Source organism: Propithecus coquereli, unplaced genomic scaffold (assembly GCF_000956105.1).
Source record: "Propithecus coquereli isolate 6110/MARCELLA unplaced genomic scaffold, Pcoq_1.0 Scaffold39, whole genome shotgun sequence".
Classification (NCBI taxonomy): domain Eukaryota; kingdom Metazoa; phylum Chordata; class Mammalia; order Primates; family Indriidae; genus Propithecus; species Propithecus coquereli.
Genome location: NW_012149618.1, coordinates 6,119,510 through 6,140,433, shown reverse-complemented (window position 1 = coordinate 6,140,433; position 20,924 = coordinate 6,119,510). Strand labels below are relative to the sequence as shown.

At 35.8% G+C, this 20,924-nt stretch overlaps 1 protein-coding gene across 1 annotated transcript in view; it reads right to left on the bottom strand.

The window, feature by feature from the left end:
- Nucleotides 1–20,924, bottom strand: part of LCLAT1 (lysocardiolipin acyltransferase 1) — a 102,932-nt gene that overhangs the window by 40,247 nt on the left and 41,761 nt on the right. The gene's annotated exons all lie outside the window — the stretch shown is intronic.

Sequence of the window (20,924 nt, the reverse complement as noted above, 5' to 3'; positions counted from 1 at the left end):
CTTCCTTCCATTTGTTTATTTGATTAAATCTAACTACTGTGCCTGCCACCTGAAATCCTTTTCAGAAAAAAAGCTGAGTAGAAAACAACCAACCAGGCCAGGCACTGTGTAAAAATTTTACACGCCTATAATCCTAGCACTCTGGGAGTGCCAAAGTGGGAGGATTGCTTGAGCTCAGGAGTTCAAGACCAGCCTGAGCAAGAATTAGCCAGGCGTGGTGGCGTGCCCCTGTAATCCCAGCTACTCAGGAAGCTGAGGCAGGAGAATCCCTTGAGCCCAGGACTTTAAGGTTGCTGTGAAGCTAGGCTGATGCCACGGCACTCTAGCCCGGGTGACAGAGCGAGACTCTGTGTCAAAACAAACAAACAAAAAAACCAACCAACAAGCCTTCTACCCAGCAAAAGTGAAGTTCGCCAAATGCCTCTACCTCTCATCACATCCAAACAGCCCAATATTAGAGTTGGCCCCAAATCTGACCTGATTTCAACTTTATTCTATTCTTTTTTATGACAATTTTAAAAGTTTTTATAGTTTAACAATCATTTTATATTTATATGATATGCCAATTAAATTCTACTATTTATAAAGAACTTATATACATTTATTAATATATCACTTTATTGGCAAGTCTCTGGTACTGCATTTAAAAAAAAACTTTGCTAAATAACTTAAATGCTTTCATTAAAATTTCTGTATCTGTTATATATTCTATATATTTTCTGTATCTGTTAACCTTAGAATTTGAAGCTTGCACTGCTGACCATGATAAACGAATCTGTGCTTAAATAGTCATATTCATGTGAATACTAAAAGTATTTGTTGGTGAGAAATTAACTGGTCCACATAGGAATACAGGTACAATATTGGTCTTATTGGTCTTTAACCAAAGGAAATAATATACTGAAGTAAAGTTAGTGTTCTGCTTTGGTTGTTTTATCACTTCGATAATTATATTCACTAACAAAGCAAACGTAGTGTTGAAAATCATCCAGAAATATCACAACAGCTCTTGGCACGTAGCAGAAATAGTTGAAAAGTGATAGCATACCATATTCAAACTTAGAATCCCAAAATTCAGGCTCTCTTTTGGAAAACTATACAGACCTATTATTTTAAACCCTTGGTAGAAATATCACCTTGATATAAATAAACCTTTCTAATGTATTATTTTTCAATGTACCTATTAAGTTCAGCAAAAGCTCAAAGCAGCTGGGTACTGAGTGAGGGGTGCTGGTTAAGAATGAAATAGGAATGGTGAGAATGACATTGCAAACCAGGGCACATGATCCATTCGGGAATGGGCATAATGTGCTCAGAAGGCATTGAGAATCCAAGTTGAGCATAATGGAGATAATTTGGAGGCATCTTTGTAGCTTAAGTTTAGTGCATGACACATAATTGCACTTAAGATATTAGAATGAAGGACTAAAACCTAAGGGAAGAAAACTTCTGGGTCTACTATAAAAATCAAGAGGTCAGGCCTAAGAGAAAGACAAGGAATTGGGTAACCAGACAAGAAGGAAAGTGGTCAGGATAGCGGCTGTACACCAGTAACAATGAATTATAGAGCAGTCCTGAGAAAGAAAAGAAATAAAACATTGGAGAGTTTCAGTGAGAAGAAATGGGTGTGTATCAGACAACACAGTGAAAACTGATTATCTTTAAGTTTCAGAGAATAAAGGATACATAATTAATCTCTTATTTACAAAATGGCTACAATTAAAATTAATCTTTAAAGAGAAGGGAAAGAGGTAAAAGACAAAACCAGTAAAGTCAATAGGCAATCATTTCTGAAGACTAACAGAATTGGAAGAAATAGCTTTTAGGCTTGTGATTTATGGGGGCAATATAATATGCATAAATAGTGCTTATTTTATGCCTGATTAAAATATTTGAGCATAACACAGCAAGATTCCAATATGGCATAAACTTCATAGACATGTTTATCCAATAAAATCTGCTTTGTTTTTTCCTAGATAAGTATTAATTATGTACTGTTTCATTTCAATTAATGTGGAACTCTTGAGAGGACAGGAGTAGAAAACAGAGGGAGATTACAGCTTTATACATTGCACTGAGGAATAAGAGACCTTGCCACATGATGGTTAACCCAATAGTAGTAATTGGTCACTTTGGTGTAAATGCCTGGGAACTCTGGGTCTGAAAGAAATATGTGTATGCACACACATGTACATGTTCATAGGATTAAGGGAATCGTAGTCAAATAAGGCTAAATGAAATAGCAATACAACTTGATGCAAATTAAGAAAATAAGTAAGCCAAAAAAGGAATTCAAAATAGAGCTCTAATTAGGGATCACACTCAACTAATCAATTATCTAATAGAAATAGATATATGTTAAAGCAAGTAGAGTAAAATGCTTAGGGAAAACTCTGGTGGGTATAGGGATGTTCACTGTAAACATCTTTGAACTTTATGTTTGAATTTTTTCCATATTAAAATTTTGGGGAAAAACCCAACTAGATGAATCTGTAGGACTGAATATGAAGAAAAACGTGTTATAGCATGAACAAGTTTATGAAAATTTTTATTACATTTTCTTTAATTTTTATTAGCATAACACATAAAAATAACATAGATTAAAAAGTCAAATAGCACAAAAGGCTTATAATGAAAAATAATAGGCCTCTAACAAATCTCTGAATTTCCAGGCCCTAAAAACGCAAGTCTGAAACTATTAAATTTTTATTAAAATATAAAATCTGTATTACAGTTTTTATGTTTTTTTTTTTGAAAATGATTGTATGGGTAAAATAAAATGAATTGAGTCAATGGAATGAGAAAACTCTAGAGTTAAAATTTTACATATTCTAATGAAACTTGACAGGAGATTGTCTTCTAAAATGATTTCACAGAAATGTCTTCTGTATATAATTGGAGGGAGAAAGTGAAGAAATTACAGGGAAATACCGGGAGCCAAGCATGGCAGGGATTTCTTAGTGGTGCTGCTTACATCTTGGCCATGAGAAGAAAGCTCAGCAGATCAAGAAGTCAAAACAATTTAATTACAAAGACGTGAAAATTTATATTATTGTCCAACCCACTGATTAAAAGCCCACTGAGTGCTATACTCATGTGAGAGGACTGGATTAAATCTAAGACAAATATCAGGTAAAATATAAGGTGGATATGCCATTTTGCCAGTGGTCTTAGTCTGTTCAGGCTGCTATAACAAGTTACCATAGTCTTGGCAGCTTATAAACATAGAAATTTATTTCTCACAGTTCTGGAAGCTGGAAGTGTGAGATCAGGATGTCGGCATGTTGGGTTCTGATGAAGGTCCTCTTCCTGGTTTATAGATTGAGCTCTCCCATGTCAGAAGTGGTGGGGCTCCTTTTGGAGCCCTCCTTCCCAAGGGCACTTATTCCACTGATGAGGGCTCCACCCTCATGACCTAATTACCTCTCAAAGGCCATATCTCCTAATATCATCACATTGGGAGTTAGGATATCAACATATAAATTTCGAGGGAGGGAGCCCACAAACATTGAAACAATAGCACCCAGATATAAAAAAATTTTTCATATGGAGTTTGCAGACATACTAAGATTTAAGTAATATTATGTTCAAATTCTTGATTATCTGGCTTAAGACACTCTTCTAAAAAAGTGAAGTAAGATTCTAATTCATTCTCCCAATAGTTAAATGAGCAATTTACTAAGCACAAAAAAGATATTTTCTTGGATGTGACATTCTTTTGAAAGGCAAAATATAATCAAATATTTTACTGATGGGTCAGTATAATAGTCTCTTAATAGTGTTGGTACACCCTCTTAACAGTTTTAAGATTTATTAATTTCATTTTATCTTAGGTAATTTGGACAACTTGAAATAGCATTGGATTTTCTGGTTTTTACCTTCTATGAACTGAAAGAGTTAAAGCAGATTGAAAGGCAGATAAAGAGATGACGAATTGGCAGGTAGACTGATATGCAGGTAAATAATACTAGTAAAAATCTAAGGTACAAAATAGATTCTAACTCTTAATTTTTTTATTCTATCCAACCTTCTCACATAACAAACTCCTTTTGAGTATAAATGTAAAATACATCTTAGTTTTCAAATAATAAATATGGTATACTGGGAAAAACTTATGTGAGACTTAGAACATTACCAAAAAAATTTAATTTTGCTATAAAGAATCATAGAAAGGTCAGTCTGGGAAAAAGTGAAACAAAAATCGGTGTAAGTAGTAAGTGTAAATATTTTTCCTAAAGGAGACTTAGACTAAATCATAATTTAGATTTAGCTTCATCTCACAAAAAGTGGATTTTCAAGTGTTGAGAATAATTATAGGAAAAAGAAATAGTTTTATGAGATAGATTTACTAAGATCCTTATAGTTAAAGTTAACCACCAGTGAATGCTTTATCATAAATATAGAACAGTGGTTCTGAAGGGCTCTTTGGAACTCAAGATCCATATGCCGGAATATACTGATACAATGGATTTGATCTGAAATTAGGATAGTCTTTCTAACTATGCCTTTATTCTATAGCCACTCAACACTGGGGATAGGAAGTTTGAGAGCTCTTTAACTTGGATTAATTGGGAAGAAGAGGAACTATTTTCTGGTTCAGACTTTTTCCAGAATTGTATTTTTTGTTGCTTCCAGTATAGTTTGTTAAAGAAAACTGCTAGTAGTACTACCCAAAGTGATCTACAGATTAAATACAATCTCTATCAAAATACCAATAACATTCCTCATAGAAATAGAAAAAATACTAAAATTCTCATGGAACCACTAAAGGCCCCCAAATAGCTAAAGCAATCTTGAGCAAAAAGAACAAAGCTGGGAACACTATACCACCTGATTTCAAATTATACTACAAAGCTATAGTAACCAAAACAGCAAGGAACTGGCATTAAAAAACAGACACATAGGCCAGTGGAATAGAATGGAGAACCCAGAATAAATCCATGCATTTACAGTCAATTCATTTTCAAAAAAGGTGCCAAGAACAGACAATGAGGAGAGGAAAGGACAGTCTCTTCAATGGATGGTGCTGGGAAAACTGGATATCCACATGCAGAAGAATGAAACTAGATCCCCATCTTTCACTATATAAAAACAGATTAAAGACTTAAATCTAAGACCTGAAACTATGAAACTACTAAAGGAAAACATTGGGGAAATGCTATAGTTTTTTGGGGTAAGACCTCAAAAGCACAGGCAACAAAAGCAAAAATTGACAAATGGGATTACATCAAGCTAAAATTAACATCTACACAGCAAAGGAAACAACAAAGTGAAGAGACAACCTATAGAATGAGAGAAAATATCTGCAAACTATCCATCTAAAAGCAGTTAAGAACTAAAATATATAAGGAACCCAATTCAATAGCAAAAAAAAAAAAAAATCTGATTAAAAAATGGGCAAAAGCCCTTAACAGACATTTCTCAAGACTCATAAATGGCTAACAGATATATGAAAAAAAATGCTCAACATCACTAATTATAAGGAAAATGCAAATTAAAACCACAATAAGATATTATCTCATCTCAGTTAGAATAGCTATTATCAAAAAGACAAAAAATATCATGTTTGTAATCCTAGCACTCTGGGAGGCTGAGGCAGGAGGATCACTTCAGCTCAGGTGTTTGCGACCAGCCTGAGCAAGAGCAAGACCCCATCTCTATACAAAAAATAGAAAAATTAGCTGGGTGTTGTGGCACACACCTGTAGTCCCAGCTACTTGGGAGGCTGAGGCAAGAGGATCACTTGAGTCCAGGAGTTTGAGCTTGCAGTGAGCATTATGACACCACTGCACTCCAGCTGGGGCAACAGAGTGAGCCTGTCTCTTAAAAAGAAAAAAAAAAAAAGAAAATCTGGTGAGGACGTGGAGAAATGAAACCACTCATACACTGTTGATGAAATGTAGTACAGCCATTACGGAAAACGGTATGGCCATTTTTCAAAAAAAAAAACTAAAAACAGAACTGTGACATGATCCAGCAATCTTACTGCTGGGTATATACCCAAAAGAAAGGAAACCAGTATACTGAAGAGAGATCTGCACTCTCATGTTTACTGTAGCACTATTAACAATAGTCAAGATATGGAATCAACCCAACTGTCCATAACATATAAATAAAATGTGATATATATATACACACACACACACACACACATATACACATACACACACACATACATACACACACACATACAATGGAATATTATCCAGCCACAAAAAGAATGAAATCCTGTTAATTGCAGCAACATGGATGGAACTGGAGGTCATTATGTGAAGCAAAATAAGCCAGACACAGACAAATATCACATGTTCTCACTCTTATGTGGGAGCTTAAAAAGTGGAGCTCATGGAGGGAGGGAGCAGAATGGTGGATACTAGAGGCTGACAAGAGGGGAGAGAGAGATGCAAAAAAGTTGGTTAAGGGGTAAAAAAAAAAAAAAAAAAAATGAGTCAGAGAGAAGAAATAAGTTCTAGTATTCGATAGTAAGGTAGGGAAATTATAGTCAACAATAATATTGTATATGTCAAAGTAGCTAGAAGAGAAGAATTGTAATATTCCCAAGATAAAGATAAATGTTTGAGGTGATGATTATCCCAATTACTATGATTTGATTATACACTGTGTACAGATATCAAAATATGACATATACCCCCCCAAATATGTACATCTACTATATATCAATAACAAAATTTTTAGAAGTACTAGTAGCAGGTCGGTAAATAATAGGTCCCATTGAACCTACTTTAATAAATAGGTGATTATTATTTTTAATTAATGTAATAACTGAATATACTTAAATAGATGCTACTAAAATGTATGCAATGGATTAAACAATGTTACTCTGCTTAGGAACCCGTCTTCAAACATGAAATAATGCTATATCTCAGTCCAGTTCTATGAACAATATAATTCATTTTGAATTAAGAATGTCACATTAATAGGGTTTTACTACACATGAATATAACAAGTTAAAGAAGAATAATGCTTTCTCTTCAAATTAATTTTTCAATATTCCTTTCTATATCTGAGTTTTGGTTCATTTCTTTGATGTTCCATCACTGTTTTTTAAAGGTGGATGTTTGAATATAGGAAAGGGACTGGAGATGAAAACAGGGTAGATAGTATCCATTCATCCACATTTATGTAGTACTTAGTAGGTGCCAAGTCTTGTGCTGCGATCACAAAAATGAATGATAACTCTCATGATGTTAGCAGTCTGGTAGGAGAGATAGGCATGTAAATAAATTATTACACTGTGTGATAAAGACAATGATGTAAAAACGTAGAAGATACAGGGACATTCAAAGGAAGGAGTAAATAACTCCATGGTGGACGGGGTGAGACAAGGAAGTTTCTAAGAAAAACAATAGCCAAGCCCAATTTTCAAGGTGTATGAATGTTCAGCTCTGCACTAGGTGGGGTATTCAAGGCAAAGAGAAAGGCAAAGAAAGTTGAAATAGTGTAGTATGTTATTAATTGTTCACATGACTGCCTATGGGCTTTAGTCTATTAGGGGCTAAGGTCTATGTTTTATCAACTTTTGTATTTTCAGAGCCTGGTTATATAGCAGGTGAGCAATAAAAATTTTTCTAAGATTACTTCTTCTATTAGTTACCATTACATGCAAACCTCAGAGCTCAGCAGCTGAAAATAATGCTTGGACAGATAATTAGGAATAATTATGATGATGTGTTAAGGAACACTAAGTGTGGTCAAGGTACTGAGCTAAGCTATTTACACAGATATCATTTGTTCCTGACAATAATACAGTGAGGCAGGTATCTTCACTTTACAGATGTGATGAGGATAGTTTAGCAAGTTGATTGTCACCTTCTACTCTGGGAAGGAACTCAACCATTCTTTCCCTCAGTAGCTACAATATTTACATTTCCAATTTCAGTTATCCCAACTGTTTTTACAATGTCCTAAATTGTAAAAGTAGCACTCATTTATCTGCTGATTGACAAACACAAAGCAAACTACATATCAGCTATTCAATTTTACCTCTAAGCTGAAGGACTAAAGAGGGGAAAACTTTAGAACATCACAGCAGCTCTGATGTTACAAATCATACATGTATTTCACTTCATTTGTGATATGCAGACAAGTAATAGGTGGCATATTAGCCTTGGCTAGCCACTTCCCTGCTGGTTTATTAGTATTTACTATTTTTTCTTATTTTAATATGATATTTGGCAACATTTATTTAACCTTGTTTTATTTGTGTAAAAATAAACTGGCTTTTTTGCATGCACAAGTATCTGAGTTTTCTATGTATATTTAATATATTTCCATGCTACTACTTGCTGCTAGAGAATTAGTTTCTGAAACTTGCTGAGTTTCTAACAGTGAAACGTAAGACGATCTGTTTAATGTCAAGTTCCCATCCCAAAGTAAATATGTAATTTGTTTATTCATTTCCATCTTTCATGTAAAAGCCATTACTCATCACTCCCAGGATATATATTAGGCCCACCTTCACATACAAATGGGTAATAAATAGCCTGCCTCTTGGTAGGGTAAATCAAATCTTTCATTCTTTCTAATTCATTTTTCACTTCTTAGAAATCAGGTGATTTCCCTGCCACCTATAAAGTTGCTTCAGCTAAGGAATAAGCAACTATTCCTCCTATTTCAAAAGAAATCTATCAAAATCCCTAGTTAGAGTATTTTAAGGTATGATAGTATTTTAAGGTATGATAGAAGTTTAAAATAAATAGCTGGCAAAAATTATTTGTAAGCGATGTTTCAAGTCACACCTTCTTCACCCACAAATGTTCTAGAATTGCCAAAAGTTTATTTGGGTGAAGGCCTTTCCTTTACAGAAGGATCCAGAATTTTCGTAGACACAACGTTTTCTAAAAATCTTCTCTAGATAAAAAGTCGAAGATTAGAATGACTATGTACATGAAATCAAATGTACTGGAAAGGCAACACTAAAGGCAGATGTCCTTGACCTCTCTTGCTCATGAGGAGACATAATTATTACCTCTCTTTCAAAACAAAATAATTCCACAGAATAAAATTTAAAATGCCATATGGAAGGCAGAAAAACATAGTTTGAATCATCTCTTGGATGCCGGGTTTTATTACAAGATACCATTTTCAAACACTAGATAAATGGCAAGAAAGAATCCTGGCCTATTACTAAATATTTGTCATAGACAACAAATGAGACACAAAGGCTTGCAGGAGCAGCAGCAGATCCAAAGGGAACTAACTACAAAATTACTGAGTAAAAGTTTACCCCTCATAGTTGGATACTTTAACATGCTTTGAATAGCAAAGATAAAATAGACACAATTATAAATAAAAGCTATCTGTGTGTATACGCTTATATATTTTCTTTTGTTTGCTTTTAAAGAAGACACTCAGTGAACTAAGAATTCAATTCACTCCAGTAATACATTTAAAGAACAGACATCTCATCAATAGTTTTACAATTTAGGAATTAGATGAACAGGAGAAAAACATATTCAGTTGTATGTCTAACTTACATCTTCAGCAGACAAGTGTCCCTCCAAATGATGGCAATACACTGCCCCTTTTCTCTACTTTTTTCTCCTCAACATGGAAACTTTAGTCACTCCCCTGGCTTAGGATAAACACATATTCCAGTTATCACCCTTTCCTCAAGTCATCCAACTGAGAATAAACAAAAACAAGGTCAGCATCCAGCTATGTTGGAGAGTACTCTAAGGCTACATCCAGTAAGAACTATTGTAATTGTGTTTTATCCAAGAACTATTGTAATTGTGTTGCAATCCTCCAGAGATGACAACATTTTGTTCTCAATAAAACTAAACGTGGAACAATATTTCAATCAGAAGACATTATTTAATATTTAAAAGTGTTTCTGAAGTTCACTGTCATGAAAGAATTATGGCGGAAGGAAGCCCCAAGTGAACCTAACTGGAGTTTAATATCTGATGAAATGGAAAGCAAGCCAATTTGCTAAAGGATCAATCTGCCAAATAACCAATTTGTGGAATTTACAAAATGTACTGTTTACCAAAATCTTGTCTAACTATCAAGTTTGCAGTAATTCATAATGGAAAACAAAGACTTTTTCTAAAAACAAATTTTAAAGACTTACGCAGTTTTATTTGACTGGATTTCATTGGGTCTTTTATTAATTTGCTACAGCTCGACAAAACTGAGGCAGAGAGAGAAGAGGAGACTTAAGGGTAAGGGGAGTTTTGAGGCCTCAGAGTCCTGGAGTTCTGGCTCCCAACTGCTATAACAGCGTCTAAAATATGAATTTTCATCCACTCTCCTGCCCTCTCCAACCCCCATTTTACGTGCATGAATGATATGGCAGTGGGCAAGAGGCCTCTGAAGAGACTAGGGACACAAGCATAGGAGCAGAAATTGTAAAAAGGACAGAGGAAGAAAACAAGGTGTTTCCCCCTAAATTAGGTGTGAGTCCCAGAGAGGGAGAAGATGCTAATTAAAAGCTGAAAGCACTTTCGAGGAGGGACTTCTTCAGGACATTGAAAGTACAGAACCACCTGGCCCTTGGGGGGCGGGAGGTGGCAATTTGGGGAGCACATAGAGCCATCCCTAGTCAGCGAAGCAGTGTCTCATGGCCTATACCAGCTTGTTCAACTGTGAGACGACCTGATCAACGTGGCTTCCTCATATGAATTGCAGGCCTTCTCCCAGAAGGCTGCAGCCTATGAGACAGAAGTACTTGGAAATTATTGTTGGACACTTGGAGAGAGATGCCGAGATTTGGTAGCTAGGCTGAAGGAGGCTCCAAGACAGGACTTTTTTGGTGTTAATATAATTTCATCTGTCTCTTTAGGCTAGAAAACTTGGGCACACTTGGAATGACTATAACAACTAAAAGACTGGTCAATTATCTTTTAATCACTGATTTTGGATAAAAATCAAATGGCTCCACTTCTAATGGAGTCCAGTTATTTGTCTAAAAGGAGAGCTGTTGAAAAAAAATGTTTGCCATAAACTGAGTTCTTTATACTACAGATATTGTAAGGAGAGGGAGGAAATTATAAACTATTCAAGTTTTGCTTAACTTTTACATACTTAATTTCTACTTCCTCTTATATGACTACTTCACTATCCTACTTTCTTAGAAAAATCAAGTTAGATAATCCTATTTTTATAAATATAAAAACGTTACAACATTACAAGAGGACTTCTCAAACTTCAGAACTTCAAAAGGTTAACTCAATACATCAAAGTCTATATCTTCAGATCTTAGGATTTTAAATTCAGTACAGCTAATTTCTATTTAAAGTTTCCCTAGAGTGCTTTTCTGTTTCTGAGAAATTTTACAATAACAAATAGTTACTAAAAATAATCTCTTTGAAATTACAGTAACTGCATGAGAAAGATGAATTCTGTCATTTCAACTTTATAAAAAAGCACTACCATGTTTAAATAACCACAAATGGCCTAGAAGTTTTATAAGCAAAGAGAAATAAAGATTCCTGAAATCTCAGAAAATCATCACATCTTAGTATTAATATTAAAAGAGATCTCAGGCTGGGCGCGGTGGCTCATGCCTGTAATCCTAGCTCTCTGGGAGGCCGAGGCGGGTGGATTGTTTGAGCTCAGGAGTTCGAAACCAGCCTGAGCAAGAGCGAGACCCCGTCTCCACTAAAATTAGAAAGAAATTAATTGGACAACTAAAAATATACACACAAAAAAATTAGCCGGGCATGGTGGCGCATGCCTGTAGTCCCAGATACTCAGGAGGCTGAGGCAGGAGGATCGCTTGAGCCCAGGAGTTTGAGGTTGCTGTGAGCTAGGCTGACGCCACGGCACTCTAGCCCGGGCAACACAGTGAGACTCTGTCTCAAAAAAAAAAACTAAACAAACAAAAACAAACAAACAAACAAAAAGAGATCTCAGAAGTCTTCTAGTTCTATCCACCTCTTCATCAATTTTCCCTGAACTACTCAAGGCAAAGAATCTTTCTAGAGAAGAAGAATGTCCATCAGGATCAAGTGTTAGTGACAGGGCAAGAAAGGACAAGGTCTGGGATTTACAACAACGTGGTCACTTGAGAGATTGTTTATGTTCAGTGGAATCTAGGAGGTCAAGACTGACCACAAAGAATTGTGAAGTTATCGGGATAAGGATGTGGTGACAGCTGACAGCTCTTCCAAGAAGCTTGCATCTGAAGGGAAGAAAGGTTGGGTGGCAGCTAAAGTAGGGGTGAGTGGTGCATGGAGTTATTGTAGTTGTATGGTTTTTTAAATTTTTTCTTTTTAAAGACATTTGAATGACATTCAAGGCTGAAGATAAGGAACCATTAGTAAGTTAGAGCTTAAAGATACAGTAAAGGTGGGGGGTGGTGTTGAGGATGGGCAAGAAAGGCTTGAAATTGCTATTAATACTTAAGAGAATGGAACAGTTGATCAGGGAAACAGAAAAATGGTCAGCCAGCATTAAGGGTCCTGTTGAGATCACCAACTGTACTGGGCTGCATACTGTCCTCCAAAATTCATGTCCAGTGGAACTTCAGAATATGACCTTATTTGGAAATAGGTTCTTTGCAGATGTAGTTAGTTAGGTCACAATGAGGTTATAGTGGATTAGGATGGGTATCACAAGCTGTATCCTTAAAAGAAGAGAAAAGACCTGGGGCAGAAGGCCATATGAAGCTGGAGGCAGAGGCTGGAATTATGCAATAATCAGCTAAATAGAAGCAAGAAAGGATACTTCCCTAGAGCCTTCAGAGGAGGCACGGCTCTATCGATATCTTGATTTCAGGTTTCTAGCTTCCAGACTATAAGAGAATAAATTTCTGTTGTTTTAAGCAACCCAGTTTATGGTAATCTGTTACAGCAGCCCTAAAAGACGAACACACCAACCAAGAATTTACTTTGGCAGTAATCTGCATGGTTTGGGATATTTTCTCCAGCAGAGCTCAAAGCCAGTGCAGGTGTAGAAAAGGCGAGCAGCTGGCAAGACCCAGGATTACACCTCTGCCAAGGATGTGCCACCCAAGGGCAATAGGGGAACGTGTAGAAGACAGTGGCAAGAGTGTAATTCAGAGGATGGACCACAGAGTATAAATGAGAGAGAAAGCATGAAGGCAGGAAAATGATTATGAATAGTGAAAAAAGTACAAGGGCATTAAGGGAAAAGAGATGTTAACGAGAGTTAAGAACAGCCATAAAGGGAGTAACTTATTGACAGCTGGGAATATATGAGACTGTGTTAGAGAGTGAGAGTGTTAGAGAGTGTTTCAATTTAATGCTTAACAAGTAGAGCAGTTTCAAAGACAAGATTCAAACTATGAAGCAGCCTGGATAATGGAGCAATCAAGAAACTGGGCTAAATGGGTTGTCGTGCAGATGGTGAAGATATCTAAGAGGGTGGCCAGACCAGGGATGGAATGGAAGACTGAGAGCCAGGTGCTAAGCCTCCTCTATCCAGTGAAATGAACACTGAGGCAGAGGATGAAGGGTTGACTGATATCTGCAAGGGATAAACACTGCTGTTATATAGATGACAAAAGGCTAGAAAAAAAATCACAATTTTATTCTAAACTCTAGAGTGGGTAAGTCAGAGGTGAATTAACAACATCTTAAGGTAGTGAGATATGAGAGAATGAACAGCCTTCACTTGAGAGGGCAACAGGGAAGAACCATGGGGTTAGGAGAGGGCTATGTTTTAATGAAGGCAATAAAGTAGCCTGGTCAACACATAGGTAGATGTCTGAAAAACAAGTCCCATCACCCTCATGATCCAGAGTATTTCTCATTAACCCCATATTTACGTTTTAGAGATTATAACTTGGCTATTATTACAAATCACCCTGATACCTAAAACTTTACCTTTATTCACATCCTTTAAGGAAGCCCAGAGTTTTTTCAAGTATAGTAATATTGGTTCCTTATCAGGACAGCTACTAGTTCTTCCTTTGGTAAATTTTTCCAATCCCCCAAATCATTATGTACCAAAGAACATTGTTGGAAAGATCATTGGTGCTTTATGATGTGTTTGAGAAGTAAAGCGCATCACTGAAGACACAAGACCTTTATATTCGAGTTTAGAATAAAGTTAGTTCTATGGATTCTAAATACAGAATTCTGATGGCCTTAAAAAAGATAAAGGCTTGATCAATTGCCATCATGGAAAGTTTTTTTCCTAAATTGCATCAGCAACTACAACCAAATTCTGCTACTTAGTAAACACGCTGTCTGATCATACACAGCCAGTGACTTAGAAAGAATTATAGCAAGAAATCCAGAGAACTTTCCAGGATACAGTCAGAGTATGTCCATATTCCATCAAGCTCTACACCATACACAGCAAAAACATTCTTTATCCTTCTTTAAGACTGTGATGACATCTGTATCTATCATACATATTATATCTTGAATGAATTTATTAAGTTGCTCTACTCATTTTGAATGCGACGGCCACACAGCACATATGCTCACCCAGTGGTGTCTAGCACCCTACTGATTAGTACAGTGAAGCTGTCATTGTTCACGCATGCACATTACAGTCCACTCTCGTTGGCCGCCAGGTTACACTGATGTCACAAAACCATTCTCGTTATATTAACTGTGGCTGGATACGTTCTGGACAGACTTTGTATACTAAGGAGCCTGAAAAATCCAGTGGGTGGAAATTTAACAGTATGGCAGAGGCTTGCCACAGAAATGATGACAGCTGGTTTGATAAGATTTCTTCTTTTCTTTCCATTTTATTCATTTCATTTGATAATACACTGGCCTGACAGACACACCTGAAAATGGAGGATTTTATCTTTTCTAATCACCCTTCCCCAGGGTGAGAGTATAATGTCTTAGCATTATAATGTCTTAGCGTTGCCAGAGACCGCACTGGGGGGTAAGGTGGGAAATCTGAATACAAGTGGATGGACGGGCATCACTGAAACAAGAAAAAAAAAATCAAGTACACGCTCTTTAGGCCTTGGGTAGGGACAATGGCAGCCAAAGTATACTGCTGTTGCAGTGATGTACAAGACTATTTTAGATGGCACTTCAGTGAAACAATAAAGCCCATAATCTTGAGTTTACGGAAATGGAATGAGTTATAATTGCTATCTGTATTTGTAAATCCAAGATGGCAAAAGAGGTATTAGAAGCATTTGAGAAACTTCTGGTTTAGTTCCTCAAATGAATGCCAGACAAAATTCTGTAAATGCAAATTAAGATCTAAATACTGAGTTTTATTTTAACAATAAGCACAATAACATCCTTTTAATTAATACTCAATAAATAGCTAGTTATATCTGTTAGCTAATTTAGCTTATCTTAAATTTGTGTGGGCCAACACTTTAGAGAAAAACATCAAAGAGCTAATTAAGGTATAAAATAAAATGAACTAGTTCATAAGGCAGAAAAATGGTCAGCAGAATACAAAGAACTGAATTATTAAAAATTTAGTCATAAAAGAGGATGACCTTTATAAGAGAATAGCGATCTGCTCCAATTTATGGAAATGGTATGGGCTATTAGCCAATCGGACTTAAGGCTGCATAAAAGTTAAGAATTCTCAGGCATGTTCCATCAAACTTTGTGACATCTAACATTCCCATTTGCTGTAATTGCTGCCTCTTTGATATTTTCATTTTGAGTTTTCCTCTCCTAGCCAAACCTTGCAGGGCCAACGGCATAAGATGCTGCAATTGGTACACAAAGTTTCAAGATAGCACAGTGAGTCACTGAGCGAGAAATACACTAAAAGAAATCTTAAAGAGCAGACTACTAGGAAAAAATTCAAAAATTATGGCATTTGCAGTCTAACTATTAGAAAAGCCAAGGTAAAAGCTACATAATAAGCAAAGCTGGACACAATAGAGATTGTGCTTGGAGTAAGCTACTAATGGCTAGAAGAATGCAAATAAGCTAAATACTAAACACCTTGAGCCACCAAGTTAGGATAATCACCAACAAATATATTTCACTGCTATTGTGAAAAGGACATTATATATCTACATAAAATAATATTCTCCAAAGTGATGTCTGTGGGTTATTAGTCTGACAAAAAATTCTGATATACTTTACTTTCCTATAAAAGTTCACTTCTCTCTTAATACAGTTTGGTTGTAGTGGGTTTGCTTCATTCATTAATTTATTCATTCAGTATTTACTAAACAATTTGGCACTGCCCTGGAGTAGGGAGAGAGGTGAGGAGAGGGAGGAAATGGGGGAAGGGGTAAAAATAGAGTCACAGACAGATACAAGATTCTTGTCCCAAAGGAAATTATAATCTAGTAAGGAAGATAAAACACATATGCAAATTATGTGATTATTTTTGCTTTTATTATTAATTGACACAATAATTGTACATATTTGGGTGCAGTGTGATGTTTCAATACATACATAAAACGTCTAATGATTAAATCAGGGTGATTAGTATGTCCATCACCCTAAGCATTTATCATGTCTTTGTGTTGGGAATATTCAAAATCCACTTCCCTAGCTATCTGAAAATATGCAATAAATTATTGTTAATTATAGTCACCCTATAGTGCTATAGAACACTAGAACATATATCTCCCATCGAGCTGTACTTTTGTATCCATTAACCAACCTTTAGCTATCTTCCCTCTGTTTCCCTCCATTTCCCTACCTCTAGTAACCACTATTCTACTCTCTACTTCTATGGGATCAACTTTTTAAGCTTTCACGTATGAGTGAGAACAGGTAGTATTTGTCTTTCTGTGCCTGGCTTATTTCACTTAACATGATGTCCTCCAAGCTTACCCATGTTGCCATGAATGACAGAATTTAATTCTTTTTTATGGCTGAATAATATTCCATTGTGTATATATACCACATTTTCTTTCTTCGTTCATCTGTTGATAGACACTTAGGTTGATTCCATATCTTGGCTATCATGCATAGATAGTGTTGAAATAAACACAGGACTGCATATATCTCTTTGATATACTGATTTTTTTTTCCTTTGGATGTATACCCAGAAATTATGTGATTCTTAAGATGGGTTCAACTGTTGTAGAAAGGGGACTGATAGGACTTCCAGCTGAAGAGATCAAGAAATGATCTTCCTGAGCTAGGCATCTGATCAAAGGCAGAAAAGACGGGAGTATTGCAGGTGGTGGGACGGAGTGGGGCCTGTGTGGGAAATGTGAAGTCATCACCTTGAATGGAGCTTAAAGTGGAGGGGGGAGCTCAGACTGCACCTGTAGCCTGAGGTTAGAGGGCTCAGCAACACTTTTACTTGGTTTTGGTCAGCTTCCTTTTCTCATTTACCACAACAACTCTTCTAAACTCTCATTAATCACCTCCATCCCCTACCTACCCCACTGTCATCAGCTTACCTAACCTCAGATCTGAGAGAGAAAACAGACCCTGACAGCAAAGCATCCCTTACTTTCTCACCACCTAATCCCCAAACTAAAGTATACATTCATGCTCAACCTTGCCTCCTGCCTTAGAAAATGAGAAATTCTCTGAACTTTAATCTTTTCCCTATCCTCTTCTGATTTCTCAGAAGATTGTTCCATCATTAATCCTCTTATCTTCAGCTTTTCCCCTATTGAATCTTCTTAGCCTTTAAAAATACTCAACTCCCTTCTTCATTCATCCTTGACATGGCTTCCCCTTCTGTTACTACTCCTCTCTTTTCTTCATCAGCAAACTCACTACAGGAGTCATCTAAACGGCTGTCTCCACTTACATCAATCTTCACTCCACTCAAATGTGGCTTCTGTCACCCCCATTCCTGTAATCTGTTCTCTCTTTAAGGTTACTGAATACATTGTAGCCACTGTACCCTAAAGGACTCTTCTCATACTTTGTGTCCAAAGATGTTATTGGTACCTAGAATCCAGATAAATTGCTGCTATCTTGGAGAATGTATATCCATTAAAGTCTGTGAGCATCCAACCTTGCAAATAGGCCAACTGCTGCTGGAAAAGATTGATTCAGATCAAATCAAGATTTGTGAGTATAAAATTATGACCATTTAAAGCCACATACAGAAAAGACAAAATTTTTTTTAAGTCTCAAAATGATTTATAAAGACATAAATAAGACATTTCTTCAGTGATTTGTTCCTAGGAAACATTTTTGTAATTGGGATGAATCATACTCTCTTTCTACTATACACCATCATATAGTCCATAAATATCTCACTCATGGATGAAAGGAGATGTAAAAAACATGAAGTGTAATTACTTCTACTGAGTCTCCTTTAAAATGAACATAATTAATGCAGAAATCTCAAAATAAGACACTATTTTGAGATAACTATGATGATGATAAAGCCAACAGATTTTATTTTATCTGAGAACAAGTAGTAAACTGCTTAGGAAAATAATAAACTGTCTTAGAATACTAAGAAGGGAACAATTTACTCACCAGTCTTGGAGTATTTAGAAAGTCATAAATACTACTTTCACAATTCCCACTATTTCTGATTCCTTTTATTTTCTACTTTGTTAGAAGTGATACTTCATGACAACTAAGAATAACTCTCTAACTTAGCTCTTGCCACTTAAAAAGATGAACTCTGCACTCTGACCAGGCCAGTCTCCACTGCTGAATAGCTAACCCTGACAGTACCCTCCCAATTTCTTCACCAATTCAAATCCTACCTTCCTCAAGATCTAAGTCAAAGTCCAGTTCCCTAAGCTCTGTCTCTTACTCTGCTAGCCACTATGGCTTTTCTTTACTCTTCATTTGTATATTATTTCTAAGCACTGGTTCATACACTAACTTTCAAAATGTGTGCATCACAAATTTTTACTCTGATACTGTCACCAGTATACTTTGATCAGATGATATTAACCATAAGACTTGGGCCTTACCTAAGATTCAGATTATATGGATTTACAACAAAAATATTTTCTTTAGAATATTTAAATATAAATATCTTTAATATATAAAAATTTCAAGATAATACATACAGGACAAGCCTTTTATAACATGTTTCCCTTTGCCTAAACTCTTCATCCATCAAGTCTAAGCAAAAGTCACAGTGTTTCCTATTAAGTCTTTCCTAATTATTTCGGTTCTTACCAATGTCCATCCCCCTGAAGTTTTAAGATATAAGGATTTATTAAAACTGATTTAGGCATATGAGTTACTATAGTCTACTTCAATTACTAAAGTAACTAATAATGGAACCAACATGTTAAAGATGCTTTTTACTGATCAGAAAGGTTATTACTAATTTCTATAACTAAAATTAATTGGTAAACTTTGGAAACTTCATTCGGATTGAACATTATGAACCCGTTGTGGTCACTAAGACAACATTCTGGATGAAAATAAGTAAATTTCATGACCTAGGAAAAAAATGGTCAATTCTTTTTTAGGCACTATGGGTTATAGATTATGAGTAATTTCCATGTACTCACACCAGGAACAGTATGAAGTTCCTCTCCTGAGTAGAAGCATATCACAGCCAAGTTGGTAGATGTTAATAATAATGACATCTAAGATCAGTCTGCAAAAATAGGAATGGTCTGTTGTCTAGTTTTGAGGAATGCTGGTTAACTGAACTCAGTCAGATTTGCTACCAAAGAGGAGCCATAACTATGTCTGGAAAAGGCATTTGACTAACACTTCTTCCACTGTTAGTTAGCCCTTGCCATTGTAAATCGCCAAGATCTTAATGCAATGAGAAAAATACAGGAAGGCCCCTTATGCCTTGCCTTCTCAGAAGGTCAGTGCTAAGGTTTATGTTTGGCTAGAGCAGCTTTCCTTTAGCTTGGATAATAACATGCCTTCCCCTCAAGCCCTATTCACACATATACTTTATTACCTGACTTTGGCACTTTGGGCCATGTTTCATTTATTTTATCTTCTGCTAAAGGCCATTTGAAATTCTATGAGGAAACAAGGAAGATATAAGTCATAAATAAACTGCGAATATAGGATTTTTAAACTTTTGCACAACAGCCCCAAAGTTCTGCAAAACCCCAAACTGCTTTCAGGCTACATTTATAGAATGAAAAATTAATCCAAACAATTGAGAGTTTTTGGAGACAAAATCTATCACTTCAAAGAAAGTGGTTGTGAACCTACAGATAAGACAAGGAACTCTCAACACAAATTTCTCACATTTACTGTCTAAGAAATTGTGTGGCACCCTCACACTATCAAGGGCTAGTTGTTTAAAAGCTCACAAATACCCATGTACTGCAGATTATTTTAAAATGTTATATATGCTAAGTAATAAATAATAAGGAATCACAGATGTTAACAGTATTCAGATATTAAAGAAAAGCATTTTAGGCATCACAATTAGGCATGTAACATTAACAACAGAAATAATGGTCACAGTCAAAGACAAGAATGGCACAAACATGAAGCTGGTTGTCAAGAGATTTAAGATAGCTATTTTTTTCAAGTAAAATATTGAATGAAAAGGATCCAACAAATTGTAGATTACTATTTGTTCATTATAATCAAATAAGACTACAACTGGAAAGGGTACTGTATAAAACAAAAATTGAGAAAGAAATGTAAATTAGTGGTTTCATTATTTTAATTTCTCTTTCAATTACCATTCTGTATTAAAAAGAGATGAATGAACCACTATTGTTTGGATTAAGTTACTAATTATCACAAAATAAAAAACACTGAAGTACATATTTTGTGATACATGTATTTTCTGACAGCTTCTTGAAGTCAATAATCTTACCAAGTAGGATAATCCTTGGAATTTATTCCAGGTAGTCAAATGTAATACTCTTGCATGAAGGGAATGAATACCATTGAGGACACACATGCTTTACTCTCCCATATAACTTAATTAGGGAAAGGCAGTAGAATTAGAAAATTACTGACATCCTTTCAACATCTTACACTTTATGCAGTCCAGAGCAGCCAGCTTATGTAACAGCACCCGAACTAGTTTCAGCCCAGACTCTACAACAAAATGAGTTTGGGTGCTTTTGGCAGTCAGATAAGTATAGGAAGCCTATGTGGCAAAGT